The following is a 12,916-nucleotide window of genomic DNA, read 5'->3' on the forward strand; positions in this document are numbered from 1 at the left end:
ATTATTTTACACATACACATACGCGTGCCCGCATTCATTCATTCTTTTTAACACTCACTCGTGGTAAAACAATGGTTTCTCACGATCAAATACTCATCAATCCTAAAAGTTATGGGCTTGTACACGATGTCTGTGTCAAGAAAATATGTATTTGCTGTACGGTGTTTGCAGATGCATTGATTTAAAAATACAACTTATTACCACTGTATCAGCTGTTCTTTCCCAAATAATTTACCAAGAATGTGTGGCTGGGTAGATGAGAGAAGCAAAGTATATGCGCGAGGTGCACAAGCAACATTATGAATGCGCCCTTAAAATAACATCTGAACAACGCGCCATTGACTTTAAACCAGGTATTTCCTGGTTTGTGGCGGAATTGTTTTCTGAAACTGCAAAATAGCACCAGGGAACGTTTGCGCCAGAACACGCCTCCTCCTTTCACCAAACCACCCCTTTAGGCGCAAGATCATTCCCTAATTTACCGACGCGTGTCGGTGGAGGGAAAAGAACGCTCTGCGCCGTTGCAAACTAGCAACGTCAATTGCGCTGGATGCAAGATAGGGCCCCATAACTCTTCAAGTTGTGACGACAAACTACAAGTGCCCACGTCATCTGAATTCCAAATAGAGAAAACATAGGCTATATATACAGAAAAGTATATATTAGAACGTTAGAGTTCATCAATATAAATAATATTGACACTGATATTGACGAGACGCGGGGCGCTCCTCTGTTGAGCGACTCGTGATTGAAGGCTTTTTTAAACATTATATAGCGACTTTTTTTCAAGTTTTGTCCAGTTAGACTGGTGCAATACGTTTGTGAAGTATGGATAGTGAGAGTTCTGCATCGATTGAATTAAAACATCAATCCACGACGGAATATGAAGATAGCTTCTCTGCTGGGGTCACCGCGCATCAAATGGCATCGAGACAAACCTACACCAGAGCGGACCTTCTGGAGCTGCGATATGCTTGCAAAACAGTTGATTTGTCACCAGAACAGCTGGATCTCATACAAACACACCGGCTTATAAAGAAGAGAAGGAGGAAAAGAGGATCGAGAGGAGGGATCAGGAACAGGATCAGGAGACGGGGAAGTAAACTACCACTACCTGCTTTCACTCTGTCAAATGTGCGATCGCTACGTAATAAGATGGATGAACTTGCGGCACTTGTTAAGCTTGATTCAGATTATCGGAGTACAAGTTTATTCTGTTTCACTGAAACGTGGTTAACTGAGGACATTACAGTGTGCTTGGATGGCTTTACATTCATACGCTTTGACCGGGACAAAGAAGTAACGGGGAAATCAGTCGGAGGTGGTCTATGCATGGTTGTAAATGACAGATGGGCAACGAACTTCACAGTTCGTGAGATGCACTGCTCACGACACTACGAAATCTTGTCTGTGTCATTTCGTCCCCACTATCTTCCCCGTGAATTTCAATTAATAACAGTAATTCTTGTTAATGTCCCTGGCCCTGACAACGCGCTGGCAGCAGAGCGCATTTAGAATGTCTCCAGGGCATCTGACCAGCCCGTGTTTCTGATGGGAGATTTCAACACATGTGACGTCACCGCACTTCTCCCACAGTTAGAACAGTATGTAACAACGCCAACACGGCTGAATAGAGACTAGATTTATGTTTTGGAAACATCCCGGGTGCATATGTATCCAAGCCCTGCCCTGCCCTTGGGTCCTCAGATCATAATGTAATACTACTACTGCCTAAGTACAGACAAAAATTGAAGAACCAAAAAGTACAGGCCCAAACCATCATGGCATGGGAGGTAGACTCCATTCAAAGACTGAAAGGATGTTTTGAGCTGACAGATTGGGAAGAATTCTTCAGGGAATGCAATGGTGACCTTAACCTGTTGTACGATACCATATGCTCTTACGTCACATTCTGTGCTGATAGTGTTATTCCCACCAAACAAATTAAGATCTTTGCAAACAATAAGCCATGGATAACCAAAGACCTTAAGAACTGTCTCAATTTTAAAAAGTTTGCATTCATCCAGGGTGACCAGCAGAGAGTTAAAGAGCTGAAAAAGGAGCTAAAGCAGAAGACCAAGCTGGCCAAGCTCAACTACAAAAACAAAATGGAGGAGAAGTTCATCAGTGGAGATATAAGGCATGCATGGAGGAGCCTAAACACCATGATGGGCAGGAATAAGAACACTGCTGCAGTACAATGCCCAGACCCTGCTGCCTTTGCTGAAGAACTCAACACCTTCTATGCCAGATTCAACAACACTGACTCTATGGAGGAAATGGTCACTCTCCTATACCCCCCAGAATCTATCTGCATAGAAGAGAAGCGGGTTATATCCATCTTTTCCCATCACCATTCCTCCAAAGCTCCTGGACCAGATGGGCTGAAGGGCAGAATACTGAAGGAGTGTGCAAGTCAGCTGGGCGGTGTAATGACGGAAATGTTTCAGCTCTTCCTAGATGCCAGTTTTGTTCCCAGGGCGTGGAAGGAGACCACCATCATCCCTGTTCCCAAAAAGCCCCGGGCTAAAGCTCTGAACGACTTCAGACCAGTGGCACTCACCTCTATCCTGTGCAAATGCATGGAGAGAGTTGTTGCAGGAGAGCTCACCACCACCATCGGTGAGAATCTGGATCCACTGCAGTTTGCCTACAAGCCAAAACGAGGTGTGGAGGACGCTACATTACATCTACTGGATACCATCACAAAGCACCTGGACTCCCAGAACTCCTTGGTCAGGATCTTATTCATGGACTTCTCGTCAGCATTTAATACAGTTAACATCAACACACTCCTGCATCGCCTTCAGCAGCTTCGGGTCAACCCAGCACTGACACTTTGGATCAAGGAGTTTTTAAAGGACAGACCCCAGCATGTAAAGGTCCAGGGTGTAACATCGTCCAACATCATCCTTAACACTGGAGTCCCACAGGGTTGTGTCTTGTCTCCCATCTTGTTCTCAATATACACCAATGAGATCACATGCAACATCAGTGGATTCAAGCTATTTAAATATGCAGATGATCTGGCCTTGGTGGCCAAACTGACAGATCAAAGCACCCTGTCCAAGTACACCCAATATATCACTGAAATGGCCCTGTGGTTCAAAGAAAGCTCACTGCAGTCGAACATCAGCAAAACCAAAGAACTGTGTTGCCATAGGAGGAGGGCATCTAACACCCCACATCCACTTTCCTCACCTTTGACCCTGGAAGGACAAGTAGTTGAACAGGTGGTGAAGTTCAAATACCTTGGCACAGAGATCGACCAACGTCTGTCCTTTAGCCAGCATGCAGATGGGGTTTACAAGAAGGGACAACAACGTATGTATCTCCTGAGGAAACTAGACACCTTCAATGTCAGTAAAGACATTTTGTCAACTGCCTACCAATCTCTGGTGGAATCCATCATCACTTGCAACATTACATCCTGGTACGGCTTCCTCACAAACGCAAGCAAAAGCAGACTTAATAGATTAACTAAGCAAGCAAGCAAGCTAAGGAATACACCAGAAACATAGGAATACACCAGAAAGCGCTGGAGGATCTGTATATCCAGGCAGTGGGAAGGAAGACCAACTCCATCCTCTTAGATCCCTCCCACCCACTCATCCATCCTTGTTTTGATCTACTTCCTTCTGGCAGAAGATTCAGAATGCCTTTGGCCAGGAAAGCTGTCTACAAAAAATCATTCATCCCCATAGCTATACACACACAGAACACTCATTCCTCAAAGAACTCACACAAATAACACACACACAAATAACACACACACACACACACACACACACACACACACACACACACACACACACACACACACACACACACACACACACACACACACACACACACACACACACACACACCTCCAAGCCTTCAGTCAAAAGACAATTTTCTAGTATGGCAACATACTAGACAATAAAGCTTTTTGAATCTTGAATCTTTGAATCTTGAATATACCGTCATTAATATAATACATTATGAGTTCTGACAATGGCCGGTCTTGCTTGAGACGGAGACCCCTGTTCCGTCTGATTACGCACGGACAGTAATGCCAGATGTGCGGTAATTATTGTATTTGTTATGCGATCACTAATTCCAAAATGGCAGAATGTATGATCACTTAGCTATTTCAATAAACCCAGAAAGTATATATATGATAGCAAACACTCACATCAGCTCCACTGCTCTCCATGAAATCAGCATGAAGAAAGACATCGGAACAGTGAAAACACTTTGCATTGTTGTTAATTTCTTTGATGATGGGTCCAAATCTGTCTAGCCCTTCCTGGAAATTGGCTCAAGTATTGACACTGGGAGGGCTTCAGCAGAAAGGCCGCATACCAAAATGACAAAGTCCTTCCCAGCTGCCAATATCCCACTGAAGAATCTCGTGGGATTTGGCTCAGATTGTTGCCACACCATGATGGTGCCACACCATGATGGGAAAAAAACTGCGTCTCTAGTCGACCCGGGTTAACGGTGCAACAGTGCACCTGTCACTCATTGCATCTCTGCACAAAGGTGTGGCCTGCCACCATCATCCTCAAAGTGTGTGGCTTTTGGACAGCCAACCATGCTGGCTGTCGCCTTGCTTGATTGACACCGCCGTTGGTGTGTGAATGTCTGCATGAATGGGTGAATGGTATATAAATGCAGTCCATTAATCATTTAGTCAGGAATGTGTATAGCTACTTGTAAAAAGAAAGAAAAAAATGCACCAAGCTAGAAGAATTTCAAGAATTCTGTCATGTTGAGCCTTATACAATTCTGAGCCACCTCAGACCCATTGGCTCTCTCTCTTCACCATGTTGTCAAGCAGATGTGGACACAGTGGGATGCCCGGAGGCTTTTCTTCACCAACTAGTGGCTGGAAGCCAGATTAAACACAGATTAAAGCAGAACATATTCAATGTGCTAAACAATGAATCACAGACTGCATTTCCACCCTTTGGACTGGGTCCTGCCAAAGTTCACAGGCCTTCAAATAAAAGCAATGCTGCGCTCAGTGACTGCAACCAATCTTTACTAAAATAAAGGAAATTCAGTCTATTTTTTTGCCATTAATCCGTCATTACCAATTTTTCCGAAAAAGGGAGTGATGGAAGCTTATTCAATATAAGGCGATGAAGAGCAGTGGATGAAAGGTTTTCTTTCCCTTTGCGTAAGCACACAAAACCGATTGGTGGACATAATTGCGTCAATACATAATACAAAGGTGAAAGCAGTTGTGTTTGTCCCAACCAATATTTCGTTTTCAAAAATATTTATCGGGTTAGTCCCACTGAAGAATCTATATATATATATATATATATATATATATATATATATATATATATATATATATATATAATATCCATATAAGAGTCCACATCATGGTGCTAACATTTTACTGGCTTCAACATGACAACAACGCCTTGGCCAACAAACTGCAATCATTAATCGGATATCTAGATCCCACATATACAATTAAAACTGAAATGACCCATTATAAGATGAATAAAGTTACAACTTGTTGTTTCATGCACTGCTCTGTACTTCTTGAATTTCCCATAATTAAAAAGGCATCAAGGTACATCACTGCCCTCTGCAGGAGTATTGAGGAATTGAAAAGAGGTCAACCATGCAAAACCAACAACAATCTTACCCACATTTTTTTCTACAAACCAAATGCTATTAATGCCAACTTATTGATAAAGATAATTTGCTTTTTATGTGTGATTTTTAAGATTACTCATTAATTACAAAAACCCAAATCACACTCACCAACATGTGAGTAATAACTCTTAGAATACATCCATGAAATACACACAAATTTTCCGTCCATTGACACCCATACATTTATCAAAGAGAACAAAACAAAGAGAAACAACGTCTTGCTTCCGTGTACACTGGCAATTGTCAACAAATACAAAAAACTAATTGTGGAACTAGGCCGAGATGTTTAGAAGTTTTACCATCTTGTCCTAACTAGGTATGCCTCGTTATCAATAATCTGAAGTTTATGCTCCAAACCAAATCAATTGTTTTATGGACAATAAATTTGATGATTATAGATTCTTTTAATAATAGGCAGGAATATGATGCTTGTATTTAGTAGTAGCTTGCTTATAGACAGCTGAGGTTGCCTTAAGTACATGCTAAGGTCAGAGCTGAATACTACAGCATTTATTTTCCACATCAACATCTGCGGAGAGCGAAAACGCAGTCCCCCACTACCCCAAATTATGCAGTCGAGATTCCCACATTTGATGAATTCGCATGGAGCAGCACAGCCGAGGTGCAATGGCTGAGCCTCGCCCTGGGTGAACCACCTTCTTGATCATGGTGTCTCCCCTGCCAGGTAAGTATGAGTTGTACACGGCTCACGTGTTTTCGTGATTCTCCCAAATAAGAGTCTACATCATGGTGCTAACATTTGACTGACAAATTACAATCAGCAGTCAGACAATTTCCACACAAATTACTAGAAATAAAGCGATATAGTTTAAACTCGTATCATGCCGCTGTGCTCTTCACCCATACGGCCCGTCAGGATCCATCATGCTGTCCCTTTGAAGTTTCGGAAATTGAACGATTTGGTCCAAATGCTCTTAACTACTACTGCCAGACACGTTTTTTTTTTTGGTTTTGATTATGTAAAAAAAATGCTGAATTATGGCCGATTTCATGTGAAATTTGATGTGTTCCCATTATTCAACCAATCACACGTTCGCTGCAGAAAACCCCAAAGGCCTCAAATTTGGTGTGCCCATCAAGGACCTCTCCACTAGGTAAAGGGGTTTTCATAGCTAAAAAAATGACGTCACTGGGTCAATTTCATATAACCACTGTTGAAGGTACTCAGGGAGCTATATTTTATAATGGAGGCCAATGGGGAAATAACACTGATTTCAACCATTAGGAAGGCGAACAACTCAGGGTTTTCAAAGTTTGTATACGCTGTAGATAAACTAAATCAGAAACATAACCAGACAAAATTATATATTTTTCACAAAAACATCAGAGGAGAGTGCGAATGCAGTCCCCCACTACCAGAAATTATGCGGTCGAGATTCCCACATTTGGAGGAATTCGCACGGGTCAGCACAGCCGAAGTGCAATGGCTGAGCCTCGCCCTTGGTGAACCAATTTCAATTTTTAGGCGTTTATTTAAGTCAGGCACAAAGTTAAATTTTACGACATGGTTTCAAGGTCAAAACACATTCAAAAGTTAACATGCAAATAGTTGCATTTTACAGCAAGGCCAACACTTTCAAAGGTTAACACAAAATCCTACATAACTCAGTGTTCTCTATTTTCCAGAGTTCCTTACATACCACAATTCCATATCGTTCCTTGTCCCTCCAAACATAATCCTTTAACAAGGTTATGCTCAAATTAACTAGATTCCACTGAAAACAAAAGGCTCTTGTACACCATTATTGTACACCTCCAAATAAACTATTTTATGCAATTAATCAAGGCCCACCATCTTTCCCATCCCTTACAATCACCACTCTGTATAACCCCATACAGGAACTCTGATTCCGTGGGGACTCTAAACAGGTCACCCAGCCATGGCCCCAATAAGCGCCAAACCCTCCGAGCCACCCCACACGACCACAACAAATGCGAAACATCCTTGTCTCCACACGCCCCACCCTGGGACATCTTGCGTTCTTAGATGACCCCCGTCTCTTCAGAAATTCTCGTGTAGGGAGACACCTCTGAACTGTCTGCCAAGCGAGATCTCTATAAGCATTGAACAAAAATGGCGAATTAACATTTCTCCACACCCTAAGGCAGCTGGCTTCAGCCAGCGCGCCAACAGTAACCAGCCTTGACCGTTCGGGGCTCAAACAGCTCCCTACAAAGGCTCGGTCTACCCGACCAACATCCCGCCACTTTCCAGACTTTACAAAGGTCACCAACCTTTCATATAGCAGAGGCCTCTTCTCTGCATGAGGTCTTTTTAGGCACGGTCTTAACCCCACTTTCCTTACTATGCGTTCACACCAAACGCGACGGGGCGACAAGATCCCATACAAAGTGAACGAAGAGATGCGTATCGGGCGAATTTTTCGCGAGAGAAAAGTTTTGATTTGTCGCGCCACACTTTTGCGGTGCACAGGCGAGCGCATTCACCTTTGACGCGCATTCAACTTTGACGCGAATTTCACGTGATGACAGCCAATCAGCGTTCACTTCACGATCAAGATCAAACTGCAATGGAGGAGAAAATTATCATTTCAGTGTCCGCTCTGCCTGAGCTTTTTAATTGCACCTTGTCTGCTTACAAGGACCTGACGGTGAAGGCAAGGGCCTGGCAGAAGGTGAGCCAAGAGGTTGGGCTAACTGGTAAGTTTTTTATATTTACTTTACTTTAAAAGTTACTTTATTCCAGCTATCAATTGTACTTAACTATGAACCAAGCTAGTGAGTTAGCATTTACCATTCAACAGTTCAGTTCGGATTACACAACGTAGCTTTATTTCTTGTCAGAGGATGTCTGCCGCAAGAGATGGAAGGGCCTGAGGTACACCTACCTCAGAGAGACGGAAAGAGGCGGGAAAAAGGAGTGGGTCAGCAGCAGGGCCATCAAAGAGGTGGAAGTACTCCGCAATCCTGTCTTTCCTGGACCCATTTGTTACTCCGAGGGAGACCAGTAGCAATATGGGGCTGGGGGTCGAGGAAGACGGGATTGCAGAGTACCGAGTCGGGGACCAGGGTTCAGAGGCAGCAGCGGGGACAGCGAGTGACCTAGGAGGTTGGTCGATAAGTGAAGACACACGCTCGTCCATACACAGCATCACAAACTCATGATTTGGTCTATAGATTGATAACTACCTCTTGTCACCTCAGAAGATGTAACCTGTACAAGCTGTGAGGAGCCGGAGGCTGCTGCTGCCTCTGAACCCATTCCACCACCATCACCTGCTGCGGTCACCACTCCTCCTATGGCCCCAGGTATGTCATTTAACATGAGAAATTATTTATTTTATGATACACTTCATTTATGTGGTCATGAGGGTCCCTATGCGTGAATGGTATGTTATGAGTGACTAGTTATGAACTCATAGCCTTTCATGTTGAATGTATTTTTGTCTGTTACCTGACCGAAAAATGTTGTTTCCATTTGAAACAGTGAGGACACAGAAAAGAAGGAGTGGGGGGGAGGGAGAGATAGAGAAGTGCCTCCTGGAGGTGTTGAGGAGGCAGCCTCCAGCGCCTCCGCCTCCTCCAGCGCCTCTCTCCGAGGACAAACATTTTTTTAAAGGGATACTTCCTGCCCTGCAACGATTACCACCCCATGCCAAAGAACACATGGAATTTCAAATGTATTGCATGACGCTAACAGTTACTATAATCCAGAACTGCTCAATTTGGAAAATCAATTTGAACCATTTCCTGAATAGGTTCACTGGGGTGACATTCGTTGCAGGGAATGATCCATGCCCATTTTTTTGTACACACACCCCAATAAATGATTATTTTTATTAAAAAAATGTTTCTTCATATTCTTTATTGAATGGCCATTTAAGTTGCTTGAGGGAAATGTTGAAAATTATTTTGTGCCACAGATTTTAGGGTCCAAGCAACTTTGCTTAAGGTATTGTTGTCAGTTATGTTGTGCCCAAGAACGGGAGGTCCACACAGCGACAGTTAAATGTACGTTACATTTATTTAGTAACTCGAAAAAAAACACAAATCAGTATTCTGTAGTGTTGTGTGGTGTTTACAAACTAAACTATGAGTATGCAAACAAAGGCTAAAGGGCTAGAATAACAACCCCAAACCAAACCCAGTTGGGTGCCAGGCAGCACCAGCCTTCCAGGTGGGAGAGCGAGAGCGCCATGTTGGATTCCCCCCATCTTATGCAGGCTTCCGGCAACTGAGTTCAATCCCTCAATGAGGTGGCCAGCCAATCTTCCCTGGAAGAAGAACAGAGGCCAGCATAAGGGATGCAAGACGGCTCAGGGCCGTCAGTTACCTGATTTCAAAATATAAACAAATTAACATTAACAAACTTAGTTAATAATGGCATATTACTGTTGTATGTTAAGGAAACACACTTCATTAAGTCAGAAGATCATAGTTAGTATAGTAATTTCAGGAAGTTTGCTCAATAGTAATGTGTGGGTTGCTCTTAAAAGAACCGTTTTGGGTGTGCTGGTGCGCTACACGTTGTCTTGCCATGGGACGGTTCCCCCAGCAGAGAAGTAGGACGTGAAGGCCTCCCGAATCCTGATTGCTTCCCTCACTGAGTTGTTGGCAGCAACTCTTCCCAGACCTGGCAGTGGGTCCACCTCACCAGCTGGGATGTTCCCCCTCAATGCACTTGGGGGGGGTGGTTTTCCGCATGAAGGTGTGGAGAACACAGGTAGCCTTCACACACTTCTCCACAACCTCTACGTTGACCTCGAGGGCACGCCTGTAGACCCTCCACTGGGAAGAACGGATCCCAAAGGCATTCTCAACAACCAGCCGAGCTCGGGACAGACGGGAGTTGAAAACCCGGCGCTCTCTTGCCAGGTTTCGACCAGGGAATGGCCTCATGAGGTTTTTCCGAATTGGAAAGGCCTCATCAGCCACAAAGACATGTGGCTGTGGTCCTCGGTGGTCAGCTCCTGTTAGTGGCAGGTCAGCAGGCAGTTGGAGGGTGCCAGACTGAAGCGCTGCACCAAAAGCAGAGTTGGCCAGAATCCCACAATCCCACCACCGACATCAATCACCCGGAAACAATATTCCGCGTCTACAACCGCCAAGAGAACAAGAGAGAAAGTTCCCTTATAATTGAAGTACTGGGATCCTGAGTGAGCAGGGGCTTTGATGACCACATGTTTCCCATCCAATGCTCCACAGCAAAGAGGAAAATTCCACCGCTCCTCAAACCTCCCTGCAATGGACCTCCACTCATCTGTGGTGGGCACAGCCATGAACTCCTCCACCAGACGGTCCCGGATTGCAGCAGTGGCAACATCAGGGACAATGCTGGAGACAGTGGAGGTCCCAACACGGAAACTATTTGCGATGGTCCTGTAGGAGTCCCAAGTGGCTAGGTATCTGCATAATAAAAAAGAAAATTATTGGATTGTAGGGAAGATACCATAGGTGTCATTCATTTTCAATAATTTTGCCCCGTTCATTCATATTTTTTTTTAATAAAAAACATTTGCAAATGGCAGGAGTCATATTTGATCAAAATAATGGATCTACTTATTGTATTTGACTACATAGCCTACTATACTATTGTCGGCAGAGGATAATCAATCATTTCAAACTGTAATCTGCTATGTCCACTAAATGGAGCCGTCTACCATGGAGACGCCTGCTGGTTGAACCACAAGTAAATTATTAAGTTTATGTTTCGATTTTGACACACGAATTATGAAACTACAACTCACCGGAGACAGATGGACAGGCGCTCCGTAGCTGAGATGGAGCGCCTGTAGTTGGTGTCGAGCCGATAAATCCTAGCACCGATCCTACCTAGCAGGTCATCAAACTGGGCCGGAGTCAACCTCAAATAGCGCTGGAAGCGGTCGTCATCCAGACGGAGCTCCTGTAGAAGACGGTGAAATTCGCCGAGCTCTGTACGGCTAACGATGGGCATTCTGACGTCTCTCCCTCTTCCACAAAAGGTAAAGACATGCAATGCTCGTTATTTCGGCCATGGTTGTGAATGAAGCACCTGGAGTCAAGTTGTGGCGCGACAAATTCGACAAAACTTGCACAGAGACAGATTATGATTTGTGGCACGACAAAACTTCGGCGACAACGCGAACGGGCGACGAATTTCACGTTTGGTGTGAACGCACAGTTAGGACTTGATGGCCTACCCAGAACATGGCGAAATTTGGCCATAGGCTCCTCTTATTTTCGTTTAGTACTGCCTGCAATATGGGCGTCAGAAATAGAGCTTCCATTTTCTCTGCTAGATCAGGGACATTTTACCCCCTTTCTGTAATGGCCTATACAGTATGTCTCGTCTAATTCTCTCCTGCTGCGCTCCCCACACAAACTGAAAAATGCATCTTCTCAGGGCTGTCATTACAGGAGAACCATGGTTCTCCTGTAAATGACAAGGTATATGATTACACAGAAAATCTGAATGAAGATTTGTCTAGTAGACTTCTCTCCACAGGAATAGATTAAACCTTTCAGCGACGTATGCCTATCGAGTTAGCTGTGAACTTTCTAATTTTGGTTATTATACTATTCAAAGAGCACATGTTAACACACCTGTCACTGGTGGCTTGTTTCTCACAATGTTTTCATTGTGCTTTCGGATAGCGAGGTAGCACCTCTCCCTCATTCCATCATATGAGAAGGCCTGGCGTTTGGGGAGGTATTTCAGGAGGGCACTATGAAAGATCTCCAGTGGCCCTGTGTGCAATTAAAGAGAGAATGGATAGGACTAATTAAAACATGTTCATTAGTGTTGTGGAAATATCAATAACAAAAATATACAAATTATATTAACCTTGTTTATATAATTACCATTCACAATCAAAGGAATTGTATACATTCTCCCTTTATCTTAGTATACATCGCTTCCTCTCTCTAACTCAGAGGTTAGGATAGTTCACCTTGCATTCCCACTGGGGGGGGGGGGGGGATCATCGGACTGATCGGATACACGGCTACTCGAATTCTGAGCTACCCTGTGCGGGATTTAGCGTGACTATTCATCACGGATGTTATAGCACACAATACAATGGAAAGATTTCAAATGACAGACTTGGAAAATGTAGCCCTTTATTATACAGACATTTGCTGTTGGTGTATTAGCCTAGGACAACACCCTTGCCAGATTATTCATCTAAATAGCCCTATGTTGTTAGAATTTACTAACTTTATGCAAGGTCTACGTTCGTGCAGTAGGCCTACTCGGCGTTGACTCGATCCTAAATATACAATATAATTGTAA

The 12,916-nt window shown here is 43.8% G+C and overlaps 1 non-coding gene and 1 pseudogene across 1 annotated transcript; both read right to left on the bottom strand.

Moving 5' to 3' along the window:
- Window positions 1-6,190: 6,190 nt before the first annotated feature.
- Window positions 6,191-6,354, bottom strand: LOC115530076 (U1 spliceosomal RNA). The gene has a single exon (XR_003973716.1). It is a non-coding gene; the product is annotated as a U1 spliceosomal RNA (small nuclear RNA).
- A 652-nt stretch (window positions 6,355-7,006) lies between these two features.
- On the bottom strand, window positions 7,007-7,180 carry LOC115530078 (uncharacterized; annotated as a pseudogene).
- Window positions 7,181-12,916: the final 5,736 nt, after the last annotated feature.

The sequence above is a fragment of the Gadus morhua genome, chromosome 17 (genome assembly GCF_902167405.1).
Source record: "Gadus morhua chromosome 17, gadMor3.0, whole genome shotgun sequence".
NCBI classification, from domain to species: Eukaryota; Metazoa; Chordata; class Actinopteri; order Gadiformes; family Gadidae; genus Gadus; species Gadus morhua.